General features: G+C 39.2%; 1 long non-coding RNA gene across 1 annotated transcript in view; it reads left to right on the top strand.

Annotated features, from left to right (window-relative positions):
- Positions 1 to 13,369, top strand: part of LOC123779661 (uncharacterized) — a 28,171-nt gene that overhangs the window by 10,853 nt on the left and 3,949 nt on the right. The window lies entirely within an intron of this gene.

Below are 13,369 nucleotides of genomic sequence, written 5' to 3'. Positions count from 1 at the left end.
AATGATTAATAAGATCTGTAGTGATATCCCTGGTTTAATTACTGATATTGGTGACTAATTTCTTTTCTATTTTCATTTTTATCAGCTGTCTTAGAACCTTATCAATATTATTTTATTTTTTATGAACCAAAATTTTATTTCATTTTTACTATTATTTTCCTATTTTTCAATTTCATTTATTTCTGCTTTTTTTTCTTGCTATGGTTTATTTATTCTTCCTTTCCTAGTTTCTTGAGATAGAAACTTTGGTTATTGATTTTTGATCTTACCTTTTTTCAGCTACAAATTTCCCTCTCAGCACTGCTTTAGTTGCATCCCATATATTTTCTTCTTGTGTTTTTATTTTCATTTTTTTGTGTAATTTTTATTTCCTTGGAGACATCCTCTTCAACACTTGAATTATTTAGGAGTGCCTAATTTTCAGGTGTTTAGAGATTTTCTTGTTCTTTTTTTTCTGTTATTGATTACTAGTTTGATTCTATATGATCAAAACATGCTAAGAATGATCACAATCCTTTCAAATTTGTTGTATTTTTGTTTTATATCTCTAAATATTGTCTATTTTGGTAACTGTTACATGGATGCTATTGTTGGGTAGAGTGTTTTTTATATGCCAATTAGATACTGTTGGTTGATTATGTTGTTCAGATTTTCTATATCTTCTTTAATGTTTTGCCTAATAATTAATTCTCCAATTGCTGAGAGGCAAATGTTGAAGTCCCTAACTATAATTGTGAACTGGTCTATTTCAACTTTCAGCTCTATTAGTTTTTGCTCCATTCATTTTAAGACTCTGCTGTTTGGTGCATACACAGTTCGAATCATTAGAGCTAATAAATGCTTTGACCCTTTCCTTATTATGTAATGTTCCTCTCTGTCCCTGCTAATTTTCTTTCATCTGTAGTCTATTTTATCTGATATTAATATAGCCTCTCTTATTAATGCTTGTATAGTAGAACTGTTTCCATTCTTTTACTTTCAACCTACCTATAACAAAATTTGAAGTGAATTTTTTGATAAACTGCATATATTTGGCCCTACTTTTTAATTCATTCAATGAGTCTGCCTTTTTATTGGTGTATTCAGACCATTTACATTTAAGATAATTACTGATATGTTAGAGCTTAAGTCTGCCATTTTATTATTTTTTTAATTTGTTTCTTCTTTCACTTTTTGTGTTCCTGACATGAACTTTTTTAGGAATCCATCTCGCATTATTCACAGTGTTTTTGAATGTCTCTTTGTATAGCTTTCTTAGTGGTTGCTCTGGATATTACAACATAACTATGTGATGTAGCACAGTGTACCATATCAACACTTTGCCACTTCAGGTGAAGTGTGGAAATCTTACTTCCACTTAGGTCCCTTCACTCTCATTGCTTTCAGCCATTATTGTCTTGAGTATCAGATGGTGTCATAACTTTCATTTCAATCATAAAACACAATTTGTAAAATTTGGGAGAAGAAGGATAGTCTACTGTATTCACCCACATGACCGCCCTTCCTACTGTTCAAGGAAGTAAATAATAAAGATCAGGACAAAAATAAACGAATAAACAAAAAAGACTAGATAAACAATAAAAAAGATCAATGAAATTGAGGGTTTTTTTTAAAAGGTAAAATTGATAAAACTTTAGCAAGACTAAGAAAAGATTCAAATAAATAAATTATAAATGAAGGAGGAGACATCACAACTGATACCACAAAAATAAAAAGAATCACAAGAGACTACAATGAAAAATTATGCACCAACAAATTGGATATCCTAGAAGAAACAGATATATTTTTAGAAAGGTACAACCTACCAAGACTGAATCATGAAGAAACAGAAAATCTGAACAGACTAATAATGAGTAAGGAGATAGAATCAGTAATAAGAAACCTCCCAACAAAGAAAAGCCTAGGACCAGATGGCTTCACTGGTGAATTCTACCAAACACTTAAAGAAGAACTAATGCCAATCCTTCTCAAACTCTTCCAAAAAATCGAAGAGGAGGGAACATTTCCAAACTCATTATGCCAGCATTACCCTGACACCAAAGCCAGACAAGCTACACTACAAGAAAATAACAGGCCTATATCTTTGATGAACAAGATGCAAGAATCCTCAACAAAAAATTAGCAGCTGAACTCAACAGCACATTAAAAGCATCATACACCATGATCAAGTGGAATTTAACACTGGGATGCAAGGTGGTTGAACATACACAAATCGATAAGCATGGTACATCACATTAACAGAATGAAGGATAAAAGCCATGTCATCTCAATAAATGTAGAACAATTCAACATCCTTTCATGATAAAAACTCTTAACAAATTAGGTATAGAAAGAATGTATCTCAACATGACAAAGGCCATAAATGACAAACTCATAGTTAACATCATACTCAAGGGTGAGAAGTTCAAAGCTTTTCCTGTAATATTGGGAACAAGACAAGGATGCTCACCTTCACCACTTCTAGCCACCATAATACTGGAAGTTCTAGCAAGAGCAATTAGGCAAGAAGAAAAAATAAAAGGCACCTAAATTGGGAAAGAAGAAATATAACTGTCTCTGTAGATGACATGATCTTATACATAGAAAATCCTAAAGACTCCACCAAAAAAAAAACCTCTAGAACTAATAAACAAATTCAGCTAAGTTGCAGGATACAAAATTAACTTTCTTCCTTCTTCATGCTTCAAGATTCCTTATTTTATAACTTCCTTTCTGCCTGAAGAACTTCCTGTAGCCATTATTTAAGAGTAGTTCTGGTAGCAACAAATTCTTTTAATTTTTCTTTATCTGCAAATGTCTTGATTCCCCTTCACACCTAAAGGATATTCTTTCCTTTAAGAACTTGAAAAATTCTATACCACTTCCTTCTGCTTTCCATGGGTTCAGATGAGAAACCCCCTGCTATTCAAATTGGTGTTCCCTCATAGGTAATGTATCATTTCTGCTGCTTTCAAGGTTTTATCTTTGCCTTTAGTTTTCAGAGGATATACCTATGATGTTTTTACATGATTAAAAAAAATTCAGCCTGTTGGGGCTTGCTCAGATTCTTGTATCTGTGTGTTTTCTATTGTTAAATTTGGAGCGTTTAAAGTCCTTATTTTTTTTCTTTTTTAAAAGATATTTATTTGAGAGAGAGAGAGAGAGAGCACGCACAAGCAAGGGAGAGGGAGAAGCAGGCTCTTCGCCAAGCAGGGAGCCCAACATGGGGCTTGATCCCAGGACCGAGCTGAAGGAGATGTTTAACCGACTGAGCCACCCAGGCGTCCCAGTCATTATTTTTTCTAATACTCTTTCAGTCCCCTCTCTCTTTCTCCTCTTCTCCTGGGACTCCAATGCTATGTATGTTTCCTTGTTGTTCCACAGGTTCCTGAGAGTCTATTATTTTTTTCCAATCTATTTTCTTTTTTTTTTCTATTTTAATGTTTTTTTATTATATTATGTTAGTCACCATACAGTACATCCCTGGTTTCTGATGTAAAGTTCGATGATTCATTAGTTGCGTATAACACCCAGTGCACCATGCAATACGTGCCCTCCTTACTACCCATCATCAGTCTATCCCATTCCCCCACCCCCTCCCCTCTGAAGCCCTCAGTTTGTTTCTCAGAGTCCATAGTCTCTCATGCTTCATTCCCCCTTCTGATTACCACCCTTTCTTTATCCCTTTCTTCCCCTACCTATCTTCCTAGTTTTTATGTTCCATAGGTGAGAGAAATCATATGATAATTGTCTTTCTCTGCTTGACTTATTTCACTTAGCATTATCTCCTCCAGTGCCGTCCATGTTGTAGCAAATGTTGAGAACTCGTTCTTTCTGATAGCTGAGTAATATTCCATTGTATATATGGACCACAGCTTCTTAATCCAGTCATCTGTTGAAGGGCATCTCAGTTCCTTCCATGATTTAGCTATTGTGCACAATGCTGCCATGAACACTGGGGTGCATATGGCCCTTCTCTTCACTATGTCTGTATCTTTGGGGTAAACACCCAGTAGTGCAATGGCTGGGTCATGGGGTAGCTCAATTTTTAACTTTTTAAAGGACCTCCACACAGTTTTCCAGAGTGCCTATACGAACTTGCATTCCCACCAACAATGTAGGAGGGGTCCCCTTTCTCCACATCCTCTCCAGCAATTGTTGTTTCTTGCCTTGTCAATTTTTGCCATTCTAACTGGCGTAAGGTGGTATCTCAGTGTGGTTTTGATTTGAATTTCCCTGATGGCGAATGATTTTGAACATTTTTTTCATGTATCTGTTAGCTATTTGTATGTCATCATTGGAAAAGTGTCTGTTCATATCTTCTGCCTACTTTATGATTTATTTGTTTCTCGCGTATTTAGTTTGAGAAGTTCTTTGTAGATCTTGGATACCAGTCTTTTATCTGTAGTGTCATTTGCAAATATATTCTCCCATTCCATGGGCTGCCTCTTAGTTTTTCTGACTGTTTCCTTGGCTGTGCAGAAGCTTTTTATCTTGATGAAGTCCACAAGTTCATTTTATCTTTTGTTTCTCTTGCCTTTGGAGATGTGTCATGAAAAATGTTGCTTTGACTGATGTCGTAGAGGTTGCTGCCTATGTTCTCCTCTAGGATTTTGATGGATTCCTGTCTCACATCGAGGTCTTTCATCCATTTGGAGATTATCTTTGTGTATGGTGTGAGAGAGTGGTCAAGTTTCATTCTTTTGCATGTAGCTGTCCAATTTTCCCAGCACTGTATATTGAAGAGACTGTCTTTATTCCACCAGATGTTGTTTCCTGCTTTATCAAAGATTAGGTGCCCAAAGATCTGAGGGTCCATTTCTGGGTTCTCTATTCTGTTCCATTGGTCTATGTGTCTGTTTTTGTGCCAGTACCATGCTGTCATTGTGATCACAGGTTTGTAGTACAGCTCGAAATCCGGCATTGTGATGCCCCCAGCTTTGTTTTTCCTTTTCAACAGTTCCTTGGCAATTTGGGGCCTTTTCTGGTTTCATACAAATTTAAGGACTATTTGTTCCAGTTCTTTGAAAAATGTCATCGGTATTTTGATCAGGATAGCACTGAAAGTGTAGACTGCTCCAGGTAGCATGGACATTTTAACTATGTTAATTCTTCCGATCCATGAGCATGGAATATTTTTCCATCTTTTTGTGTCTTCCTCAATGTCTTTCAAGAGTGATTTATAGTTTCCAGAATATAGCTCCTTTACGTCTCTGGTTAAGTTAATTCCAAGGTAGCGTATGGTTTTTGGTGCTATTGTAAATGGGAGGGATTCCCTAATTTCTCTTTCTTCAGTCTCGTTTTCGTGTATAGAAATGCAACTGATTTCTGAGCATTGATTTTGTATCCCGCCACATTACTGATTTGCTCTATAAGTTCTAATGGTTTGGGCGTGAATTCTTTTGGGTTTTCCATATAGAGTATCATGTCATCTGCGAAGAGAGACATTTTGACTTCTTCTCTGCCGATGTGGATACCTTTTATTCCTTTTTGTTTTCTGATTGCTGTTGCAAGGACTTCTAGTACTATATTGAATAATAGTCGCGAGAGTGGGCATCCTTGTCATGTTCCTGATCTTAAGGGAAAGGCTTCCAGCTATTCCCCATTGAGAATGATATTTGCTGTAGGCTTTTCATAGATGGTTTTTATGAGATTGAGGAATGTACCCTCTATCCCTACACTCGGAAGGGTTTTAATCAGGAAAGGATGCTGTACTTTGTCAAATGCTTCTCCTGCATCAATTGAGAGGATCATATGGTTCCTGAGTATTTTCTTATTGATATGATGTATCACGCTGATCGATTTGCGAATGTTGAACCATGCTTGCATCCCAGGGATGAATCCCACTTGGTCATCATGGATAATCCTTTCAATGTACTGTTGGATTCTATTAGCCAGGATCTTGTTGAGAATTTTGGCGTCCATATTCATTACGGAAATTGGTCTGTAATTCTTTTTGATGGGGTCTTTGCCTGGTTTGGGGATCAAGGTAATATTGGCCTCATAGAATGAGTTTGGTAGATTTGCTTCTGTTTCTATTTTTTGAAATAGCTTTAGGAGAATAGGTATTATTTCTTCTTTGAATGTTTGGTAGAATTCCCCAGGAAAACCGTCCGGGCCTGGAGTTTTGTTATTTGGAAGGTTGTTTATCACTGACTCAATCTCTTCATAATTAATTGGCCTGTTTAAAAAATCAATTTCTTCCTGTTTCAGTCTTGGTAGTTTATAGGTTTCCAGGAAGGCCTCCATCTCTTCCACATTGCTTAATTTATTGGCATATAGCTGTTGATAATAGTTTCTAATAATCCTACCAATTTCATTGGTGTTGGTTGTGACCTCTCCTTTTTCATTCATAATTTTGTTAATTTGGGTCCATTCTCTATTCTTTTGGATAAGTCTTGCCAGTGGTCTGTCAATTTTATTGATTCTCTCAAAGAACCAGCTTCTAGTTCTGTTGATCTGCTCTACTGTACTCCTGGTTTCTAATTCATTGATTTCTGCTCTAATCTTGGTCAACTGCTTCCTCGTGCGTGGATTAGGTCTGTCCCTCTGTTGCTGTTCCAGCTTCTTGAGGTGAGAATATAAAAACTGCATTTTAGGTTTTTCTATTCTTTTGAGTGAGGCTTGGATGGCTATGTATTTCCCCTTAGGACTGCCTTTGCAGTATCTCATAGGTTTTGGACCGTTGTGTTTTCATTCTCGTTAGTCTCCATAAATTGTTTAAATTGATTTTTGATTTCGTGGTTTATCGAGTCATTCCTGAGCAGGATGGTTCTTAGTCTCCAAGTGTTTGAGTTTCTTCCAAATTCTTCCTTGTGGTTGAGTTCCAATTTCAAAGCGTTGTGGTCTGAGAATATGCAGGGAATAATTTCATTCTTTTGGTATCAGTTGAGACCTGTTTTGTGACCCAGAACATGGTCTATTCTTGAGAATGTTCCATGGGCATTAGAATAGAATGAGTATTCTTTGGTTCTGGGGTGTAGTGTTCTATATATATCTATGAGGTCCAACTCGTCAAGTATGGCATTCAAAGCTCTTGTTTCTTTCCTGATTTCTTGCTTAGGTGATCTGTCTATTGCTGATAGTGGAGTGTTGAGGCCTTCTACTATTAATGTATTTTTATCTATATGTCTCTTTATTGTGGTTAAGAGTTGGTTTGTGTATCTTGCTGCTCCCCTGTTGGGGGCATATATATTTATAATTGTCATATCCACTTGTTGGATACATCCTTTAAGAATAATATAGTGCCCTTCTGTGTCTCTAACTATAGTCTTTAGTTTAAAATCCAATCTGTCTGATATGAGAATTGCTACCCCAGCTTTCTTTTGAGGTCCATTGGCGTGAAAGATGGTATTCCATCCCTTTACTTTCATTCTGGATGTATCTTTAGGTTCAAAATGAGTCTCTTGTAGAGAGCAAATGGATGGGTCATGTCTTTTTATCCCATCTGCAACCCTGTGGCCTTTTATGGGAGCATTTAGGCCATTTACATTGAGACTGATTATTGAGAGATATGATTTTAATGATGCCATGTTGCCAGTAAAGTCTTTGTTTCTATCTATTATGACTTTCTGGTCTGTATCACTCTTGGGGCCTTTTTACTTTTATAGAACCCCCCTTAATATCTCCCGTAGGGCTGGTTTTGTGGTTACGAAATTGGTCAATGACTGGCAATTCTGGAAGGTCTTCATTTCTCCATCAATTCTGAATGACAGCCTTGCTGGATAAAGGATCCTTGGCTGCATGTTTTTCTCTGAAAGAGCTTTAAAAATGCCCCCCCCAACCCTTTCTCTCATTCCAGGTCTGTGTAGACAGGTCTGACGTAATTCTGATACCTTTGCCGTGGTACGTGAGAAATTTCTTTGCCCTGGCTGCTTTCGATACTGTATCCTTGGATCTAATATTTGCGAATTGCACTATGACGTGACGTGGTGTAGGTTTGTTGTGGTTGAGCTTGGGAGGGGTCCTCTCTGCCTCTTGGACACTAATGTTTGTTTCCCTTGCTAAATTAGGGAAGTTTTCAGCTACAATTTGTTCAAATATCTCTTCTAGACCTCTGTTTTACCCCACCCCCTCAGGGATGCCGATGATTCTGACATTGGAACGTTTCATTGAGTCAGTAATCTCCCGTAACCTACATTCCTGAGTGTGGATTTTTTTGAGTCCAGATTCTATTTTAGCTCTTTCTTCTACTAACCCATCTTCCAATTCGCTGATACGTTCTTCTGCCTCATTCACCCTGGCCGTCAGAGCCTCTAGTTTTGACTGCATTTGGCTCATAGAATTTTTAATTTCTGCCAGGTTTGCTCTCATTTCTGCCCTTAGAGATTCTATATTCTGATTAACATTTTCGTTAATACTTTTTTCAAGTCTACACATCATCTTGACCATTGTTACTCTCAATTCCATTTCTGATAATTTGGTTATATCCATATCCATTAGTTCTGTGGCAGAGGCCACAGACTCATTGTCTTTTCTTTGCTGGGGGGGACTTCTCCCTCTTGTCATTCTGATGAGGAGAGGTTGCGGGGTTGTCCAGAGCCCAAATTATTGACCGGGACCCAGGCCGTGCACCCTTGTTTTATAGGGATCTTAGGGATGTGGGCTTCTTGATTTTTCAGTCTGCCTTCTGGGGGAGGGGCCTGCCACACTGATACTCAGGCAACCCTGTTTGGGTAGAGTCTCCGCGTCCCCTGCGAGGGGGGGATGGGGGTGGGCAGGCTGTGAGCCGGTATTTCCAGGCTTTTGTTCTCTCCAGCTTTCCCTGGCGGTTTGCTGTGCCTCTTCTGAGAGTCAGAGCAGCAGTGGCCGAATCCCAGCCTCTGTCTCAGAACAGAGGGATCGCCGACCGTTCTCCACTGATGTTCTGGCCACTTTAACTGTTACTGTTGGTGCCGCTCAACCCCGCAGCGTCCCGGGATGTGCGCCCCACACTCGGCATCCCAGCCCTCACTTCCAGGGCAGGCGTGTCTCTGTCCTTTGTGTTTCTAATACCTCCAGCCGCCAGCTGCCCCTGCGCGCTCTGAAGCTCCGGCCCTCAGTCTGGTCGCGGGCGTTCCCTGGTCACGGTCTCAGTCTGCTCTCTCGCAGGTGCCGGTCCACGAGTCCGCCCGCTCCCCCGTGCAGGTGGCTACCGCTTCCCGGCGCCCGAACGCGGCGGCTCCCTCCCCCTTCCGTTTATCTTCCGGTATCTGTGCATGGTTTCACGGCTCCCCGCTTCGTCCCTCAATACTCAGCGCTGGAGATGTTCATTTGTAGAGATCCAGATGTATCTTCCTGCGTCTCAGGCTGATTCCGTGGGTGTTCAGGATGGTCTGGTATCTATCCAGCTTGACTCAGGGGACCGGCTGAAAAAGGGGTCCCCTACTCCTCCGTCATCTTAACTCCCCCCTCCAATCTTTTTTCTGTCTTTTTCAGATTGGGTAAATTTTATTAATTTGTCCTCAAATTCACTGATTCTATCTGCTGACATATTTACTCTAGTATTGAATTCATTTAGCAAGTTTTAAAATTTGGGGTATTGTATTTTTCAGTTAGAAGATTTCCATTTCAATCTTTTTCATAACATATTTCTTTTCTGAGATTTTCTATTTTTTCACTTATCTCACAAGAATTTGTTATTGCTTGTTGATGCTTTTTATGATGGCTACTTTAAACTCCTTGTCAGATCATTCCAACATCTGAGTCATCTCTGTGTTGGCATCAGTTGATTGTCTTTTTTCATTCAAGTTGTGATTTTCCTGGCTCTTAATACGATGGATGGTTTTCTTCTTTTCCTTTTTTTTTTTTCTTTCTTTCTTTCTTTCTTTCTTTCTTTCTTTCTTTCTTTCTTTTTTTTTCTTTTTTTTTTTTTTTTATGATGGGTGATTTTCGATTGTGTCCTGGACAGTTTTACTATTATGTTGTGAGACTCTAGGTCCTACTTAAACCTTTTATTTCAGCAAGTAGTTATCTGTTTAGGGTTAGCATGCAGGTCCTGACCTGTTTTTTTTGTGGTGTGGCTTGATTGACAGCTTAATTTTCAGAGCATTTGCAGTATTTTTGGTTTATCTGGTGTGGCAGGAACTCCCACTGGTCCCTTGTGGTGCTGCATGAGGGGACCAAAGGGGTTGCCCCAGTCAAGGACACCTGATGTCTGTAGGTGGAAGAAGGGAATCTCTGGCCCATAGGAATGAAGAATGTTTCCTGAGCCAGGCAGCTTGTTGTGCACAGCAGAGTCTCTCTTGCCAGTGCAACCTAGCACTTGGTGTCTCCTGGCAAGGGAGGAGGCTCAGGTCTGGCAAAGGAGGAGAGCATTTCCTTTAGCTGCTTGCTTTTAGCGGGGCTCCTAATCAGTCCCCCTTGCCAGCACTATCAAGATCACCTGGTGTTGTTAGAAGGCCTACTGTTTGATCTGGTGAAGAAACGAGCCCACCTGGGCTACCCTGTGTTGCGAGGTTGAACGTCTGAAAATGCCAGGCGTGGGTTGCCTTCTTCTGTTGGGCGGGGAGGGGAGAGGGAGATGTAAGGCATCCTGCTGCTGTGTTGTTCCTATAGTCCTAGGATCCCAAACCAGCTTGCCTTTCTCTTCCCACCTTCCAGAGTGTCCTTTGGTTGCCCCTTGAGTTTTTTCCAGGGTTTATAGTTGTACTTGGCAGGGGGAAGCAGGGAGAAATGGGTCTAAGCCATCTTGTCCAAAACAAAATTTCTTTCTAATTTTTATTTATTTTAAAACTAAAGAACAATTGAAGAAAGTATCATTCTGATTATTATATGATTGTTACTAGAAATAATTTTGGCATAAAAATAAAGGGTATTTAAAAAAATGATCTGCTCCAGGTGTCTAATATACTAGCTATGCCACTGAGAATGAGCAAAGTAAAAAGAGAGATCAGAAAGATTGTGGAGAACAGCCTGGAAGCCAAGGGTGGAAAGAGTGTTAAGAAGCTGAGAGAGGTTATTATTATATTTGCTTTATGATGGGATTAGAAACCAGAGGATCTGAAGCATTAGGTTGCTTGCCCAAAATTGCTTTGGCATTTGGCTGCAGGATAGTTGCAGAATTCAGGATTATGACATTCCAAGACCATGGTAACAGCACACTGTTTCCCAGGGTGCTGCTTTTAAACTCCAAACACAACATTTTCTAGAAGATATACTACAATAGCCAAGTACCTTTTGCCTATCTGGCAAATGAACAGAAAGTCTCAAAAGAAACAAATGTTTACTAAATTTGACTAGTATTAAATGTCTGTTATTAATTGTCTCTTTAGCATCCTGCATGGAGGGGGTTTAATGTTCATGAATTCATTTCAAGATAATAATTATCAATGGAGTGCTTACTCTTAGAAGGAGACTATTAAATTATAACTGGCATTTAGATAAGTCTGTAAAACCGATTCTTATGTCTTTCTTTAAGTGTCTGATTTCTCAAATTTATCTGTGACAATTTCTAATATTTCACATTTCTCCAAGTTTCTTTTGCTCATGATCACTTTCATATAAGCTAAACCTTTGTTCCCAATAGTACATGCAGGATTCCAGATAAAGGCTGACAACTTCCCGATTAAATGTGTTTCAGTCTTTCATTAGATCCCTTTATATAATGATATCTACATCTCTGCCTTTTTCAGGTTCAATTTTTAGAAATCTAATGAAAGACTCAAATATGTGTGTGTGTGTGTGTGTGTGTGTATATAAATTTATAATATTTAGGAGTCTTTTTCCAGAGAGAAATTTGTTTTTAAAGAAACTGAAGACAAGAGACTTCCTTCCCCCAAAGATCCTCCAGGAAAACTATCTCCAAATGAAACCAAACTGCAGATAGCATTCTGGATGAAATTCACTACCCAATACAGAGAGTTTATGTATTTTGGCAAGTGCAATTGGGCCGTGATTATTTGTTATATTGAGCCATGGGAAACTACTCACTGGAAATAGATTAAGGTATCTTTGGAAAAATCTCTTAACACTTTCAAGATGTTGGGATGCCATCTCACCTATCCCAAATTTCCTCCAGCACATGAAATGGCCTCCCAGCATCCGGAAAAAGTGAACCAAGCTTCCAAAAGTGTCTGTCTTGCAGTTAGCTGACACTCCTGCCTGAGGTGCAACTGGTTTCAAGGGTCTTAGCTTCCTCCTGCACGTCTTATAGTATTTGTGGTAAAAGTTATGATGCTTTGGTAATTTGAGACCTCAAGTCACAGCTGAGCTATTAAACCATGACTCTATGAGCAGGTGAGATGGCAAGGATTTGAGTACGAATGATCAGGTTTATAAATTACAGGTGCATGAATTCATCCAATAGTATAAGTATTACTCAAAAGAATCTAAGGGTCAGAGCCACAAAATATGATGTACAAATGATTTCACCAAGAGAAGCGATGCACTCATTAATAGGACAGGTTCTAACATCTATAATCCTGCAACTTGGGGCAACAGGAAGCAAATCTGCCCTTGCAAACCTGCCTAGAAGCACTAATATTATTAGTTCTCCTCATTTGTTTCTCAGTATAAGATCATCAGCAAATGCTTCAGAATATTCCCCTGCACCAAAAACTGCCCTCATGTGAAGTGAACAGGGAAAAAGCCATTGATGTTTTATCTGCAATATGGCTGGCTCTGCGGTGCCAAGGCAAACTGGAGAAATAATTATTTGATGTTAAATAATCATTTGCTTATTTGATAATTTAAAAATCCCAAATTATTATTGCAACCCAAATGTCTCCTGGGGGATATGCATGAGTCAAATTAATCCAAACTTCCTGGATCTTAACTCCACCTGCTTATCCAGAGTCACCAGTGCTACGGTCTGAAATTTGTGCCCCTTCTCCCCCAAATTCATATATTGAAATCCTACCCCCCAAGATGATGGTATTAGGAAGTGGTGGCCTATGGGAGGTGATTAGGTCATAAGGGTAGAGCCCTCATGACTAGGATTAGTGCCCTTATAAAAGAGACCTCACAGAGTTCCTTACCCCTTCTAGCATGTGAGGGTACAACAAGAAATCAGCAGTCTGCAACTTGGAAGTGGACCTTCAGAACCCAATCATGTTGCCATTCTGATCTTGGACTTCCAGCCTCCAGAATTGTGAGAAATAAATGTTTGTTTATAAGCCACCCAGTTTACGGTATTTTTGTTATAGCAACCCGAACAGACAGCTTTCTGGAAAAGCCCCCTCCCAACCAAGTATAGCTCATGAACCAGTATGGCAGCTGCAGCCTCCACACATCCACTGTGATCAAATTTTTCTCCTCTCCTGTAATGGCTTCCCCTTGCAGTGTCACCTACTCAAAAGTGGAGTGAGGGTCTCTTCCCAGTGTTGCTGCTGAGGGTAAGAACTTCAATTTCCCCACTGAGTATACTCTCTTGCCATGCTCTCTAAATGGTCCATGATGCGGTAGCACAGAG

The sequence above is a fragment of the Ursus americanus genome, chromosome X (genome assembly GCF_024610735.1).
Source record: "Ursus americanus isolate L20-20 chromosome X, mUrsAme1.1.p, whole genome shotgun sequence".
In the NCBI taxonomy this organism is placed as follows: Eukaryota; Metazoa; Chordata; class Mammalia; order Carnivora; family Ursidae; genus Ursus; species Ursus americanus.
The sequence above is the reverse complement of the archived record's forward strand: the minus strand, read 5'-3'. Positions and strand labels throughout refer to the sequence as shown.